The sequence below is a fragment of the Pleurodeles waltl genome, chromosome 8 (assembly GCF_031143425.1).
Source record: "Pleurodeles waltl isolate 20211129_DDA chromosome 8, aPleWal1.hap1.20221129, whole genome shotgun sequence".
Taxonomy (NCBI): Eukaryota; Metazoa; Chordata; class Amphibia; order Caudata; family Salamandridae; genus Pleurodeles; species Pleurodeles waltl.
Genome location: NC_090447.1, coordinates 739,567,679 through 739,584,473, shown reverse-complemented (window position 1 = coordinate 739,584,473; position 16,795 = coordinate 739,567,679). Strand labels below are relative to the sequence as shown.

At 43.1% G+C, this 16,795-nt stretch overlaps 1 protein-coding gene and 1 long non-coding RNA gene across 2 annotated transcripts in view; one reads left to right on the top strand and one right to left on the bottom strand.

Annotated features, from left to right (window-relative positions):
* The window catches only part of ABHD10 (abhydrolase domain containing 10, depalmitoylase), a 188,743-nt gene that overhangs the window by 108,335 nt on the left and 63,613 nt on the right, over positions 1-16,795 (bottom strand). The window lies entirely within an intron of this gene.
* Positions 1-16,795, top strand: part of LOC138250259 (uncharacterized) — an 83,777-nt gene that overhangs the window by 64,143 nt on the left and 2,839 nt on the right. The gene's annotated exons all lie outside the window — the stretch shown is intronic.

The following is a 16,795-nucleotide window of genomic DNA, read 5'->3' as shown; positions in this document are numbered from 1 at the left end:
CACTCTATGCCAGTTCACTCTGAAACAATCTACTTTACGTCACTGCACTATAACATTCTACGCCACTCTGCTCTAAACCACTGCACTCTATCCAATGCACTCAACCCCACTTTACTTAAAACCAATGCACTCTATGCCAACTACCCTGCACCCCGGCACTCTATGCCACTATACTCTACAAAACTCTACCCTATGCCACTACCTTCAACACTGTGCCACTGTACACCATCGTGCTCTACACCACTCTAAACTACTGCACTCCACAACAATCCGTTTGAAACCACTTTACTCAAAATCAATGCACTCTACCTCACTACATTCTCAGCCAACTACCCTGCACTCTGTGCCACTTTACTCTGCCACACTGCACCACTGCACTCTGTCACTCTTTTCTACTCTGCACCACTATACTCTGCGCCACTCCACTCTGAAACAATCTACTCTATGCCACTGTACTCTACACCACTGTACTCCACTGCAATCTATTCTGCACCACTCTTCTCCATGCCACTGCACTCTATACCACTTTACTCAAAATCAATGCATTCTACGCCAATCTACTCCGCACCACTGTACTTTATGCCACTTCACTCTATGACACTACGGCCTACGATACTCCTCTGTATGATGCTCTACTCCATTAAACCCTACTCCACTCCATGCCACTCCACGACTCTCCATTCTACTCTACAACGCTCTATGCAACTCCCTCTATGCCATATTACTCCAATCTATTTTACGACACACTCCTCCACATTATTACACTCCTCTCTATGCCATTCAACTCTGTCACTCCACTCTGCTCTACGCCACTCTATACCATTCCACTCTCCTACACAACTCCAGTCTGACATTCTACTACACTCTCTGCAACTCTACAACACTCTACTCAAAGCAACACCCTCTAGGGCACTCTACACCACTCCATGATACTCCATTCTGTGACACTATGTCACTGTGACACTCTACTATATTCTACGCCCTTCCACTCTATGACACTCTACTCCTTTCACAACACTACATGCCACTCCATTGTACTCCAGTTCACTCCACTCCTCTTTACAACACTCCACGCCACTCTCCGTAATCCTACTAAAATTTAGCCATGCGGAACACCAACCATGCTGATGTACAACATAGCTAAAACATACTGGCAAAGCCAATGCTTGTTTTGATTAGCGTAGCTTGCTTTGATATTGTGGTACTGAAATCTGCAGTCATAAACTCTTTAAACTGCATGCTTACTGGACAAATGTAACGGAGAAAGGTTGGAATTTTACTCCTGATGGGTAGAGGAGAAGTTCTTCTAGGGTTGGGGGGGACAAAAGTGGTTGGAGGGAAAGTGAACTTGTAAACGCTCAATGGATTTTCACATGAGCATATCTAAACATCGATATTTGCTTGCGCTAAAATACAGTTCAAATATATGTTTGAGGAGTACGATTTCCCAGTCTACTTCTGTAAATTCTTGTGAATTTATGAAAGCCAATAATGCAAAGATATACACCATGGGTGCACTTTTGTGACTTTCTTTATGACTTGGGCGCCCAATTAGGTCTCACGTTAACCAAGACGTTTTGCTTTTAGTAAAATTGTATTTCTCTCTCTAACCATATATTGGCTGGTTTTACTGTGCGTTGCAACATTCTGCCCTTCTACAAGAAGCAAATTAGCACACAAAGTTGTGCCAGGAACCACTGTAGCAATGTGTGCTTTTTGAGATCAAACTTTTTTTTTTTTTGCTTTTTGCCAATGTTTGCTATAATGGCGAAGGCCTGGCAGCTCCCACAATCATAAAGTGTTACAAAAGTCATGTCAAAGCAAGACATGCATTGACAAAACCAAAAGGCTCACCACCAATGTCAGATCGGTTGGCTTTGCCAGTGCTTGTTTATTTTCCTGTTGCCCATGTTCTGGTTGAAAATGGTTACACTGGTTTTTCATTATAAATATTTTTTGGAAACACTAGGATGCATCACCACAGTTTAGTAAATGATGCTTCAAATAGTACCTACAATTTCACAGTAATTTAGCAAAACTTTTTTTCCTACTTGCATTTTTTCCTGAACATTTTATTTTGAAAACAAAGAATCAACAATCTTGCTTAAGCTTCTGCAAACATTTGCATCAAATCAGAGAGCATTACACACAGGTTCATATTGTTAAACTTTTTCCAACATGTGTACACACATTTTATTTTTTACTGGAAGCACGGTCAATAGTGCAGTGTGACCTTACAGTGTTTATGTAGATTGCTCACTCTAATAATAAAGGCTTTGCAGTAATGAACAATAAATATAGGTTCGAACAGCATTAACATATGGACACAAATATTACCTCAACTGCAGACAGTTTTCTTCTCTGTAAACTGGCAGCCAACGGATTTGTGCTGTAGGGGGTTGGACCTACTTGACCCATGAACATGAAAACCTTTTGTCCTTGACCCCAAACAATGTGCCCTGGGATTCAGGCTATAGAAATTCCACACCCTTGAGGAGATATGGTGCCTCTATTGGGAAGTATCTCCTTGTGGTCTTAAGACTCCTCTCTTAAGGGAGCAGTCAGCTAAGGCTTTGAGCCACTGAGAAGGCAAATGCTGCTTCTTTCAGTGATGCAAGGCATGAACACTCTGGTGGAGGAAGACTTGGGCCCAGGAAGCCCACATAACTCAGATAAGCACTTTTGAGGAGGAACATGGCTGAGCTTTATACCTCAGCTAGGATACACCCAAATGTTCAGAACTCCCTGAAATGGGGGACAGGTGATGGGTCAAATGGTCAGCCCGAGGACATATCACCCAGGGTGCTCCAAGGAGGTGCAATAAGTCAACACATAGGCTAAGCAGACCCCTGTACAGAAAAGTAAGGAAAGTCAGGCGAAGAAGGTGGCGGATGCCAGAGAGTGCTTGCATGCCTGCAAAGCGTATGTCAATAGTGAACTCCGAGCGAAGTCAAAAAATTTAAACAATATGGTGTTGGGTGCCAGGCTAGCCCTAACATCTGCCACCACAGGTGTCGGAGGGCCACACACTGAAGAGTGGGTGGTTGCCTAAATATTGAAAGAAGAGTGGCCAGGGCACACCAATAGCATGAATCCTGATCCTGATAATGTTCAAGAATAAATAGAAAGTTTGTTCTTGGAAGATGATGTGTAGATATTTATTATAAGTGCAGGTAGAAAGTAGAAATCTCAATCAAAAGACTGCGTTGTACAAAATGACCGTGTGTCCGGAGCAGCCAGATGGTGATAAATGGTCAAAGTTAAAATAGGATGTTCGAATGTAACAATAAGTCCATACAGCAAAACAGCCAACACGTGTTTCTTCTTCAAGACTTTGTCAAGGCTTCAGATGTATATTAAACATTATATGTAAACACGAAAGGTACATAGATCAAGCTGCTGGTAGTCATGAGTCCTTGGGAGAAATCAAATAGTACAGGCAAATGATGGCCATGATAAGCCTCAAGTATTTGTGGAGCGAATAAACCTGTGCCGTGCGAAGTAAGGAGCCTGTTACAGATGAACACCCAAGACCCTACCTCGATGGCAAGGTCACCATCCATTACTCCCAAGATAGTCTGCAAAATGGTCAAATTTGAGAATGACCTTGAAAACGGCACTGATCAGGGAAGGCTTGTCAAGCCAAACCACTTGACATAGCCACCCATTCATGAATATATTCTGCATGGCCAAAGATCCCCAAGAAACTAGACACCTAGCTTCATCTGAGATGAAGCCTCTTCAGGCGTCCCTTCAAAAATGTGCTAGGGACATTTGTCCCAACTTTTTCATCCTTGCATAAAGGTCAACAATCGATGAAGAAAGTGTTAGGTCAGAAGGTTTTTGATGGGGCTGCTAAATACAGGGGGCCTCAGTGAGCCGCTTCCGAGCCTCCCAAAGAGACCAGGGCCTCACAAGTGGTATCCCGTAGCATAATCAAAAGATGTTTGGCTGATTCTTCTCCATGCTGGGTACTGGCTGAGGAGGAAGATGATCAGTCAATCAATATTCTTAATGTGGCAAATGTCATGAAAGTAAAAGCAACAAAGTTATACAATTCATAAAACGCATTAGCTAGTTTAAGATCTTTAAAATTAATATATCAAATACATAAAATACATTTCATTAAATCCTATGCAAAATGGCGTCCTCAAACTAATCAAGTAAGACTTCATAGTGTTTCCCAGTTACCTGTGCTACTCAAATTTATAACTGCATGGCAAGTATCTATTGAGTGTAGCTGCTGCAGAAACACCAAACTGACCCTATATATTTTCTAACATTGGCACTATGTAAAATAGGAACCAAATAGGAAGTCTGCGGGTACAAAAACACTGGAGAAAACAACAAAGTGAGTTGTGAATTGTTTGGAGGTGTTATCAAATCAGTATAGAAAAAGATCCTGCAACCAAATTCCTTGCAAAGGAAAGGCTACCTTGGAGAGAATTGTGGTAATAACTGTAGTCCGGTAAAGACCATAGTTGAGATTCACTATGCATTTTAGGTAGGGTTCCATTCCACTTATAGTTGACACAGAGGAATACCTAACAACTGACTCCTTATGCTGGGCTTTCTCCAACCGTAACAGAGTAGTCAAGGTATCGGTGTTTGTTTCTTTGCAACTAAGAGTTATTGATTGTGGGTTTTTAAATAGTTCAGAGGTACCTATCATCTCGAAAGTCCTTCTAAGATAAGTAAACCAAGGGATACGGTCCAGCCAATCAAGTGTGAGGCAGTCATTAAGAAAAGATCTAATCAGGCTTGCCTCTGGTTTGTCCCAACCGTTGATCCATAACATTTGTGGTGCTAGTCCAATAATAGCTTTCAGATAGGTTAATCCTATTTCTTCCTGGCAAATTAAAGTAGCGATGCCTCTAGGTAGTGACAATAGCCTACGAATAAAACCATTTTCGGCACAATGAAGGGTTTCTGCATTTCTGTAACCCCACAAACCTGTTTCATATGTTCCTACTAAGATACAGTTACTTTTACAAATATTTACTAATTCTTGAACAGATTTATGATGTAATCTATTAGCAAGCCTAAAGATCGTTTCAATAGTTCTGCTGAATTGTTGTAATTTTAAGGTTAGTAGGGTGAGCCAACTTAATAAAGAAGCAAAAAGAATCCCCAAGTAGTTAAAAGCGTTTGCCTTTTTAAGCTGCATACCCCCCATACAATAGGGTTTGGACTTAGTATTAGGGCTCCCTCAGCTCGTAACGTATGACTTTGACAAAATCACTTTCAAATCTAAATCTTAAAAAGAGTGTAACAAAACTTGTATACCATTTGCTGTACAGGCAACGACGACTGTTTTGCACGCACAAAAGTAAAATGGGTATTTATGGGGGTTCCCATTCAGAGCACGTCTTTTCCCATACATAAGTGGTTAGTAATCCCAGTTATACAGAGTAGAAATAACAAACACTGGTAAAGCCAATAGGTCTCACCTATGCAAGAGCTATTGACTGTAGCAATTTGTTTTAGCCGTTATGTACACCAGTAGGGCTGCTGTTCAGCATGGCTAAAAGTTAGTGCCGTGGACTGGGGTGGGCTGGAGTAGATTGGAAAGGGGCAGACTAGGGGTAGAAGGGGGCAAAGTGGAGTGGGGTGGATTGGTGTAGAGTGTAGGGGGTAAAGTGAGGTAGAATGGAGTGGAAGGACTGGGGTAGATTGAGAGGGGTAGTTTGGGGTGGAGTGGGGTAGTTTTGAGTGGGGTAGGTTGTGATGGAGTGGGGTGGGGTAGATTGGAGTGGGGTAGATTAAGTAGGTAGAATGTAACGGAGGGGGTAGATTGGGGTAGAGTGGAGTAGACTGGGGTGGAGTGGGGTGGATTGTGGCAGAGTGGAGGGTGTAGACTGAATTGGAGTAAATTGGGATGAAGTGGAGTCAAATGGGATGATGTGGGGTAGACTGGTTGGAGTAGTGTAGATTGGAGAGGAGTAGATTGGATTGGGGTAAATCAGACCTGAGAAGAATGGAGTGAAACAGATTGCGGTACATTGGAGTGAGGTAGATTGGAGTGGAGTGCGGTACCTAGGAGTGGAGGGGAGTAGATTGGATTGGGGTAGATTAGTGCGGAGTGGGGTAGATTAGTGTAGAGTGGGATAGATTGCGGAGATTATGGTAAAACTGGAGTTAAGTGGGGTAGATAGGAGAGGAGTAGATATGAGTGGGGTTCTTTGGAGGGAAGCAGACTGGTGTGAAGTGAAGTAGACTGGAAAAGAGTAGATTGGAGTGAAGTTGGATAGGGATGTGGGGTAGATTGGGATGGGGTAGACCAGAGTGTGGTAGATTGGGTTAGGGTGGGGTAGAGTGGAGTAGATTGGAGTGAGCCAACTGCATGGAGTAGATTTGAGGGGAGAAGGGCAGATTGGAGTGGGATGGAGTGGAGTGGGGTATGATTGGGGTGGAGTGGGTTAGTTTGGACTGGAGTGGGGTAGATCTGGGTGGCATGAGGTACACCAGAGTGAAGTGGAGTGGGATAGATTGGGTAGAGTGGAATGGTGTGTGGTAGATAGGGGTAGAGTGGGGTAGAATGCAGTTCGATAGATTGGAGTGGGGTCAGGTTTGGAGTGGAGTGAGAGAGACTGATATACATTGGAGTGGAATGGGGTAGAATAGGGTGAGTGGAGAAAATTGGGTGGATTAAGAGGAGAGTAGAATGGAACGGGGTAGACTGGAGTGGGGTAGATTGGAGTGCAGCAGATATGTGGTAAGTTCCCACTTATGACAATAACTATTAGAGCAACCAATCGCCAAATGACGATTGGTTGCTCTAATAGTTATTGTCATAAGTGGGAACTTACCACATATCTGCTACTCAACGCTAAGTTTGGAGGATTAGGATCCATTTCCTCCGGTTTGAGTTCCCACATTTTTGTATGAATAGGCATTCAACTCGGGAAGTAATTCAATTGGACCCTTACACTTTTACCTAGATTGGAGTGCAGTAGTTTGGAGTCGGATAGATTGGAGTATAGTGGGGCAGACTGGAGTGGATTGAACAGGGGTATAGCGGGTGGAGTGGGGTAGACTGGAGTAGAATGGGGTAGATTGGAGTGAAGTAGATTGGGGAAGGCGTGGGTGGATTGGGGTAGATTGGAGTGAGGTTGATTGAGGTGGGATAGACTGGAGTGGGGTGGATTGAGGTGGAGTGTAGGTTAGATTGGAGTGGAGTAGGGCAGATTTTAGTCAAGTGTGAGATGTGAGTGGGGTAGACATGAGTGAAGTGGGGTAGATTAAATGGATTGTAGTGTGGTAGACTGGAGTGAAGTGGGGTAAACTGTGCTATATTGGAGAGTGGCAGATAGGAGTGGGGTAGGTTGTTGTTGAGTTAAATAGACTACAGTGGAATCTGGAGTGGGGTAATGGAGTGGTGTAGACTGGAGTGGATCGGATTGAACTGGGGTACATCGGGATGGAGTGCGGTAGCCTGGAGTAGAGTGGGGTTGAGTGAAGTAGATTGGGGAGGGTCGGGTACATTGGAGTGAGGTTGATTGAGGTGGGACAGACTGGAGTGGGGTGGATAGAGGTGGAGTGTGGGATGGATTAGAGTGGAGTAGGGTAGATTTGAGTCAAGTGTGAAATGTGAGTGGGGCAGACTGGAGTGAAGTGGGGTAAACTGTGCTATATTGGAGAGTGGCAGACTGGATTGGGGTAGGTTGTGATAGAGTTAAATAGTCTACAGTGGATTCTGGAGTGGGGTAACTTGGAGTGGATTGGGGTAGACTGGGGTGGAGTTGGGTAAATTTAGTGGAGAAGATTGGAGTACAGTGGAGTGGGGTAGATTGGGGTAGACTGGAGTGGATTGGAGTGGAGTTGGGTATACTGTGGTAAACTGGAGCAAAGTGGGGTAGAGTGGAGTAGATTGGGGTGGGGTAGGATGGGTAAAAATGGGTGAGGTACACTGGAGTGGAGTGGGTAGACTGGAAGGGAGTGGGGAAGACTGGAGTTTATTGGAGTTAGGTAGATTGGGGGTTACTGGATTGGAGTGGGATAGGTTGGAGTGGAGTAGAGTAGACTGGAGGGAGTTAAGTGGGGTGGAGTGGAGTGGTGTGACGTAGAGTGGAGTGGCATGCTGTGCCGTGAAGTGAATGACGTACAATAGAGTGGCGTGAGTTGAGTGACTTGGCGTGTCTAGGGTGGAGTGGCACGGCACAGAGTGGAACGGAGTGGCTTAGTGTGTAGTATGCATGGTGTGGTAGTACACTGCCACTACAGACAACACATTTTACATTTCTGAAAAGTAGACAACATTCTGAATTCAGCAAAGGGTCATTTGTGTGGATCCTTTAGGGTTTTCCAATAGAAAGTAATAGGTGAAATTAAAAAATATTGAAACTGAGTTGAAAAAAACAGCCTTTTGTGCCTACGTTTTCATCTGAACTTCTTCTAACTATGGCAGATTTTCGAAAGCAACATACCGTTACGTCCGCTGGACCCTTCTGGTTGTGAGGTTATATAGGGCTTGTAGGTTCACCAAGAACCCAAGGTACCCAGAGCCACTAACTGAGCTGCACATAGCAATTGTTTTTCATTGTGTACCTGGTATACCGCAATTCATTTGGCAAAATATAAAGAGTGAAAAATAGCTATCAAGGAAATCAATATATTTCCAAAATGGACACAAGATTTGGAGTTTAGAAGCAGTGGCTATTTGCATATCTCTGAATTTGAGGGTACCCATACTAGCATGTGAATTAGAGGGTATTTCTCAAAACGATTTCTTTTTTACACACTGTCTTACATTTGGAAGGCGCAAATGCAAAGATAGACTAGAATTAACATTTGTTCTGCTATTCTGTAAGACTTCAGATAAAATGGTACCTCACTTGCGTGGGTAGGCCTAGCGTCCGTGACAAGACATGGCCCAAAAAGCAACGTGGACACATCACATTTATACACTGAAGACTGACCCTTTTCTCGCACTGTGCCTAGCTGTGGATTTTGGGCCTTAGCTCAGCTGCCACCTATGGAAACCTGCCAAACATGTACATTTTTGAAAACTAGACACCCAGGGGAATTGAGGATGGGGTGCTTATGTGACTCTCAACAGGTTCTGTTATCCAGAGTCCCTTGGAAACCTCCAAATTTGTCATGTCTGTGATGGAAAGTTCTGGAATCTGCGGGGAGCCACAAACGTCGTTCCACCCAGCATTCCCCCAAATCTCCAGTGATTTTTTTTTTTTTTGTAAGCAAAATTCAGGGTTTGCAAGGGAATTCTAGGTAAGAAAATAATGGAGGATCTATGCAAGCCACACCTCCCTGGACTCCCAGGGTTCCAAGTTTTCAGAAATGTCTCAGTTTGGTATGTTTCCCAAGATGGTCACCGAGCCCGGGACCAAAAACGCAGGTACCCCTGGTTGCAAAAGCAATTCGTTTAGCTATAGTACGCCTTAAAATAAAATTAACATTGATTGAGCTGACCTAGGTACCAGAGGATCTAGTTAGTAATGGCAGTGGCTGTGGCTAAGGGCAATATAGCACAGGCTAGGGGAGGGGCATGCCTCCCCCACTGCATTGTGGATTGGGAAACGGATATGGATTGTGTCAAAGGGCGGAACACAATAAAAGCAGGGTCTGTCCTTCAGAAAATCCGAGAAGGTGCGGGGCAATTGGTGCAGTTACCGGGGTATTAAATGGATGGTGATAGAAACCAGAAAGAAAATGTGATATTTTCTCCTTTGTGTCTACCTGGGGGGAGGCAGGGTGAGGGCGGCTGTCAATTATGCTCCTTGAAAAGATTGGGCAAGATAATTATGACACCCATATGTACGTGGAATATGATTTATGCTGATCAATGTATACATTGTAAGACTGGGCAGTTCATTATGTTGCTGTCTATTGAGCAATTGTTCAATAAAAAGAGTTTAAAAAAAAAAAAGAAAATGTGTGATGGCCTGTGATTGGCTAGAAAACTGTTCCTGCACTCTCAGCTGGGATTGGTTCTGAGAACCACAAGCCCTCCCCAGTAAAACATTGCTTCCTATAGGTGAACTCAGCCGCATGGTGGGTTTGGGAGGAACCCTATGCAGAAAAAGAACAATGTCTGTGCATTTCCCAAGGGCATGAAATGGAGATAATCTCAATTCCCTAGAAAAGCTGCACCCGAAGGAGCAGAAGAACATTGCTTTAATTCTCTCGTAATCAGCAGGGGTGGTGTCATGGTGGTGGGGAGGAGCGGGCTTTTTACCCCTGACATTGTGCACTCTTCCCTTTGTACTTTGATCCGGTGCGTTCCTCATTATAGTATGTAGGGCCTTGTAAGTTCTTGTCTCATCCGGGTCCCTCATTCCTCACCATGCGGCCTTGTGCTCATAGATCTCAGTCCTGACAGGCACACCCTGCAGTGCTGAAAGGTCATAAGTACATGTGACAAGCTCCTTGATGTTTGTGGCATGAAGTCAAGTTTCCACACACACTATACTTCCAACCCCATCTCTCCGACAGGGGAACTGAAGCAGTTCATAAACTACCAGCCACCAATGACCTACTGCATCAGACAATTGCATGAAATGTGTAATGCCAGTGGAAAGGCCTGGTCACTGCATTCACGCCAAGTGGCTGCAGCCAAGTACTGCCCTTCGGCCCCATTGCTTCTGCACCAATTAAAACAAATATTCACTTGATGAACATCCGAGTGTCCTGTGTGAAGAAACAGTAGCACATGTGTGTCTAATTGTATTTACATTTGAATTGAAATGAAGGATGGGAGCCTTAACTAGAGAGACTTTGCATTTGCCATCAACAGCAGTAGACGCTATATAAATTGCTTTAAGGTCCTGTTATTAATTGAGTGAACATTATTTTCCTCTCTGTGCACAGTGTGCATTTCTATTGTATTTGTCTAAAGTCGTGAGAAGATTCCAGTTTGGGGGAGTTGTAGATGACCTCTAATTGCTAGAGTATAAAATGCACTATACATGATGGGCCCTTCTGTATTTGAAAACATTTACACCTTTTATGGCTAGGGGTAGGGAGCAGGAAGAGAAGGGTATGACGTATGTTTTTGCAGTGCGTTGATCATGCTATACTTGTGGTGTTAGCATGACCCCACACTCTCATTCATATAGACCTTTCCTGGGCCTTCAGGGGAATACCAGATGGGAGGCTGCGGCAAAGGGTAGGGGATGGTCACAGGCCACAATCACGGAGAGAAAAATAAAATAAAGCAGTGGCGCTTTTGGGTGTTTCTTCAGCTGCCCAGGACATATTGGATTTCTAGATCTTGGTATCTGAAACATAAACAAACTTCATTTGTCAGATAGCATGTGACTCTCCAAGAGGCCAGGACAGTGTTTCTAACTCGGTGACTGAGCCTAGGTGTCCTCGCTAGGTGTGAAATGAAATGTTGAGTAGTTGCTGTGACTCACTAGCCCTCAGTCTCAACGAAGCTCCGCTCTCCAGTTCTAGATTTGCTATCTCTTCAACGTAACACTCCTTCCCTTCGTTGTGAGACTAAAGCTTGCCTTCCAGCTGTGTGATTGTGAAGATTACACAGCTGCTACATGTCCTACATATCTATGTGAGACAAACTCGCACATCAATTGCTGAGCTGTACCTTTTCATGTTAGGGAGGCTTACTCTGCTGCTGCCATTACTATACCAGTACTGTGCACGAGAGAACCCTGTACTGCTACTGCCAGTGCTGCATATGCTCCTTGTGTGGAAGAAGAACGTGGAGATGTTGCCGTGGGTCACAATAACATAATCACACCACACCTGCTCAGGAGTGCAAAGGGGGACGATTGATTTAACTGCCCATTACTGCCTCTTCTGACTTTCTACTTGTGGCTACTGCTTCAGCACCTCTGCTACGTGATTTGGTGTCCCATGAACAGTACATATGCTCTGCCAAGAAGTGCAGCTATTCCCATCCACACGTTTATCAGAGCATCACATGAGTATTTTTGAAGCTGGACAGCTATGAGTTGGCCCTCGGATGGAGAACACCCTTCTGTCCTAGAGGTTCACATCCCGACACAGTCTGTGCCAAAGACACTTCGAGAAATGTAGTCAATTACCAGTCTGCACTCTGCCTTTTGGTACTATTTCTCTACATATGAAAATCTGTCACATGACTGATAATTAGGTGCAGCGCACACGGACACATCTGCGCACATGCTGTATGTTCAACCAGCTCGTACAACAGTTGTATTTAAGGGTGCATGACCATGCACTGCAAATTTGGACTTGCAACTGAAATATTTATTGCACAGTATGTTGCACTGATTGCAGTGCAGATTCTAACGGTGCAGACCTACCTTAGTGATTTATGGAGTAGGTTGGGCAAGCAGATACCTTCACAGGACAAGCAGATTTCTGTAACATTTTGTCCCCTAGCCAAGTAGATTTCTGAAAAATTTCCATACCTGTGAGATCGACGAAATGCCTTTCTAACACAAGACCCACACACCTTATTTTCTCTGGTGAGGAAAGTGGCCTTATGAATCATGAGATGGAAGCGCTGTAACACAGGGGGGCAGTGATGCATGAATCTCCCCATCTAAATGACTTTAAAAAGAATCTCTTTCTTATTGAAAAAAAAAACAAATATCACCAGCCGGTCATGAACCTTTGAAAATTCATGGAACGGTTGATGCGCCACCACTTCGAAATGGAGAAACTTCACCTTCTCAAAGGCATTTTGCTCACCTGTGACTGGATGGTGAGATTGCCGAAGACTGGACCTCAAAGACACTTGTCTGACTATGGTAATCTTCACTCCACATCAATGTTCCCTGCAATCCTTTTTTTTTTTTTTTTTTAAAGTACAAAAAAACGTACGTTTGTTCCGTTTCAGCCTGTCATAAGCTCTTTGTAGCTTCACCAAGGGTCTGGAGCCGGCCATAAAGGCAGTGCAGTCCAGGGGACTATGCTTATTATATACATGGACAACATCCTTCTGATGAACATGTGCCCATGAGACTCTAAGGCAAATTACAGACAACAATAATCTTAGGCTTCATCATCCATGAGGATAAAGCAGAAAACTCAGAATCAAAGACCGTGAAACTACCTCAGAAGCAGATGGGCATATTAAAAAAAAAAAATGAAAACAGAGCCTTCAAGGAAGCACATTTTTCAGAGGCAGCTTGCCAGGTTAATGGGGCTTCTAACTTCATCAATCCACACGATCTTCCCAGGTTCACTCCACCATCAGGAACTCAAGAGACTCAAGGCTTTTCATCTTTGGAAAGGGCTTGCGTATTTACAGAAAATCAATCTAACACAGGACATTTTGAAGGAGCTCCTATAGTGGTTGGATCATATGGAGTCCTGAAATAGCAGAGCCATTTTCATCACGTCTCCAGACTTGGTCATAAAATCATATGCAAGTCACTTAGGATGGAGGGTGTGATGTGGATATATCACCACAGGAGGTTAGTGGTCCAGAAAATTGCACATGAACTGTCTGGAACTCCTTCACAGTCAAGTACATGATGGAGGAAAAAGTATCTTGTTTCATTGTACTGAAAATGGTCAATATCAGTAGTCTGATACATCAACTTCTTCTGGGGGAGCAAGGTCGAAGGCACTAGTGGAACTGGCCAAGAGGTTTTTTGCACTTTTGTTTAGACAAGCAAATTTTGATCTAAGCAGTGTATCTCCTAGAGAAGCAGAATCAGGCTGGAACGTCAGATTTCTGCAAGAGACCAGTGCTTGAATGCCAGAAAGTATTTCAACTCTTAATGAACATATTGGGTTCTTGTGATGTGGATGTCTTCGCCTCCCATTATAATCGTCAGCTTTCAAGATATTTCAGATACAGGCCGGATCCACTGGCTAAGACTATGGAAGCCTTCACTCAGGATTAGGGGGCATGACAACTGTGCTTTTCCACCATTCACAACAATCATGTAGCTCTCTGCATAGGTAAAATATCAGAGAATGTAATGCTAGTGATACAGTACTGGAGATCACGAGTTTGGTTTCAATTTCTGTGGAACTTTTCTGAGATTCTCTACCCTTTTTTCTCCATTATCCAACTATACAGATGCACAACAAGAGCCGGTCACACCAGTTAGTCTTGGAAGGATCACTCTGTCTGAAGATTTGGGGGATTACTGATGGATGATGCTGGAAAGTCCCAGGACTTTTGTTCCAGAAAGGCCTGGGTTGAAACAACTGTTTACCATAAAAGTTTGGCCTAGAGAAGATAGTTCTCTGCGGTATGGGATGGAATTCGGATCCCGTTGGGACGGAGGTGATCAACATATTAAACTTCCTATCCAAGTTAACTGGAAAGGTCTTGAATACAGAACAAAAACATCTGCAGATCACAAATCTGAGCTGATCATGTGCCAATTAATAGAGTGCCAAGTAGGTGAAGTTCCCTCCGATGTCGCCTGCTGAGGAGCATTCACTTCTATCTGTCCTCTAAACCCAAATCCTAAGATGTGGAATGTGAATGTGGTCTGAAAGCTTTTGCATTCATGGCATGTTAATCGGTTTCTCTCAAGAATAGAACTTTCAGCTAAACTAGGTAAGTTATCATGCTCTTTTCTCACAAGAGAGTATCTGATGTCAGAGTTCTTGTTCTTTCAGGTAGGATCTATATTCTGGATGGAGTAACCTTTATGGCATCCAGAAGGACAAAAATGAATACCACAACTGTTGTGTATCCTGCTTTTACAGGCAATCTGTAGCTATGTGTGGTCATGTGGTTTAAGATTCGGAGGTGACCAAGGAGGTCAGACCTCAGGGGTTAAAACAACTCCTTCTTTCCATCTGAAGACCCAATGGACCATTGTCATTGCTGACAATTTCTAGATAGTGGCATTGGATTATGTGTGAAGCAGTGATAGATGTTTTGGTGTTTGGAGCTCACTCTGTGAGCGGAGCAATGGCTTAAAAACCTTGTTCTCTGCTTTCACACCTAAAAGATATCCTTAATGCACTGTATTGGTCCACAGAGTCTACTTTAAAAAATGTATATATTTCAAGCCAGTGACCGTATTCGCATCAATGGTTGTCAGCAAGCTCTGAACATGCATAATCGTCACCTACAGTTCTGACATAGAATTTAAACTGTCCTCGCTATTGTGAAGAGCTGTAAAGGCAATTCTATGAAGGGCACGGAGACAGTGATTATCCCACCCAGGTTTATCTTTATTGCAGTTTGCCACCCTCCCCTCAATAATGATAAGGTAATTCAGACACTTTGAATAAGTATCTTTACTGTTGTTATTTTGAAAGTAGTCAGGAACTGAGCAAGATGGTGATTCATGGTTATATGTTATGTAGAAATAATGAATAATTTTCATATAAATGTATAAAACGATATGTTGAGGAACTTCTTTATTTTGACATGGGCTAAACAGACACGATTTTCAATGAATCCACAAAACGAATACATGAGAAGACACTGATTAAATGTAGAAAGAGTGAGTGCTGCCCACTGGAGGATTTTAATTTTGGAACTGCACAGATCTGATTGCTTGCCCAGCTAAATGTTCGTTTTTTTGATGGACCCAGGGGACATGTATTCCACAGGGTTAATGTGTCATTGCTTTTAATGGATGCAGAGGATAAAATGGAGAAATAAAATGCGTCATGCTTGTCACTGTGCCCTTAGCAGAATTGAAAGGAAATGTTACATTCTTCAACATTGTATTGTAGCATTTTCTAAAACTCATTCCTCATTCCTTTTGGATTAAGCTTACTGCAGAGTTTAAAAGATCTTTAACGCTGTGACTAACATTTGTTTAAAGTCGCATTCCTCAACAGATATACTTAGAGCTTCAGACCAACAATTAAAAACAACCATTTTGTTAGTGGTTCACCTGAACTTGGTCTTTGCAGTTTGTTTAAGTTTAAAGTCTATTTTACCATACGTTTAAAAATGACAGGCAAGGTTCTTGGGGCAGACCATTAGATCCATTGAAGCACAATCTTCTCTGAAACAGAACTGTGTATTAAGACTAGCTTCTATACAGTTCTTTCCATTTTAACCAATATTTGAGATAAAAGTTAGTAAATGACAATGGGACAATAATGTCCCCTGCACGGTACATGGATTTGTAGCCCTGTTCATTGTGACTCAACTGCCAGCAAAACTGGTATTCTTATTTTTACCAGTTATTACACTAATCTAGGGTGTGCACCAAGGCCTAAGCCTGTCTATGGTAACGGCAATATCCAGAAATGGTTCTGTAACCTTAAGGAGCGCACCAAGAGTGCCCCTATTCAATGGCATTTGACAACTGTCCATGTCCTGAGTTGTTAACATGAAGCTATGGTGGCAGCATACCAATATTTGTGAATAATCCTGACCATTCATTTTTTCTGTGACAGAAATGACAGCTTTACTGACTCCCACCCCACTGGAAGTTCTGCTTCAGTGTAGTGCCTAGATAATCACGCTGACATCCAGTGTGTCAAATACATGTGTACAGTGTGTATGTGTGGAGCATATGTGAGAGTTTGGCTGCTTGCAATGTGGATATATTTGCTGGGACAGTGGGATCCATTTGTGATAACCCCTGGTTTAGCATGGCACATGGTGAAAGATGGTTCCAGCGTTCCCAGACAGCACAAGCAGGCTTCGAAAAATCATAAAAATGTTCCTAGACCTGCAGGTTGAGTAGCTTGGATAATCTACTCAAACAAACTGTAATATACTTGATCCGGAAACAGGTCTCAAATTGTATGATCCTATGCAAATATTGCATTTTACACAGTCACCTCCTTCATTTCCACACAAGTGCACCTTCCAAAATGTCAGTTCAGTATTTCTGCTGTAAAAATAAACCCTCTTGTTTAATTAAAAACACTAAACGCTTCCTCCATG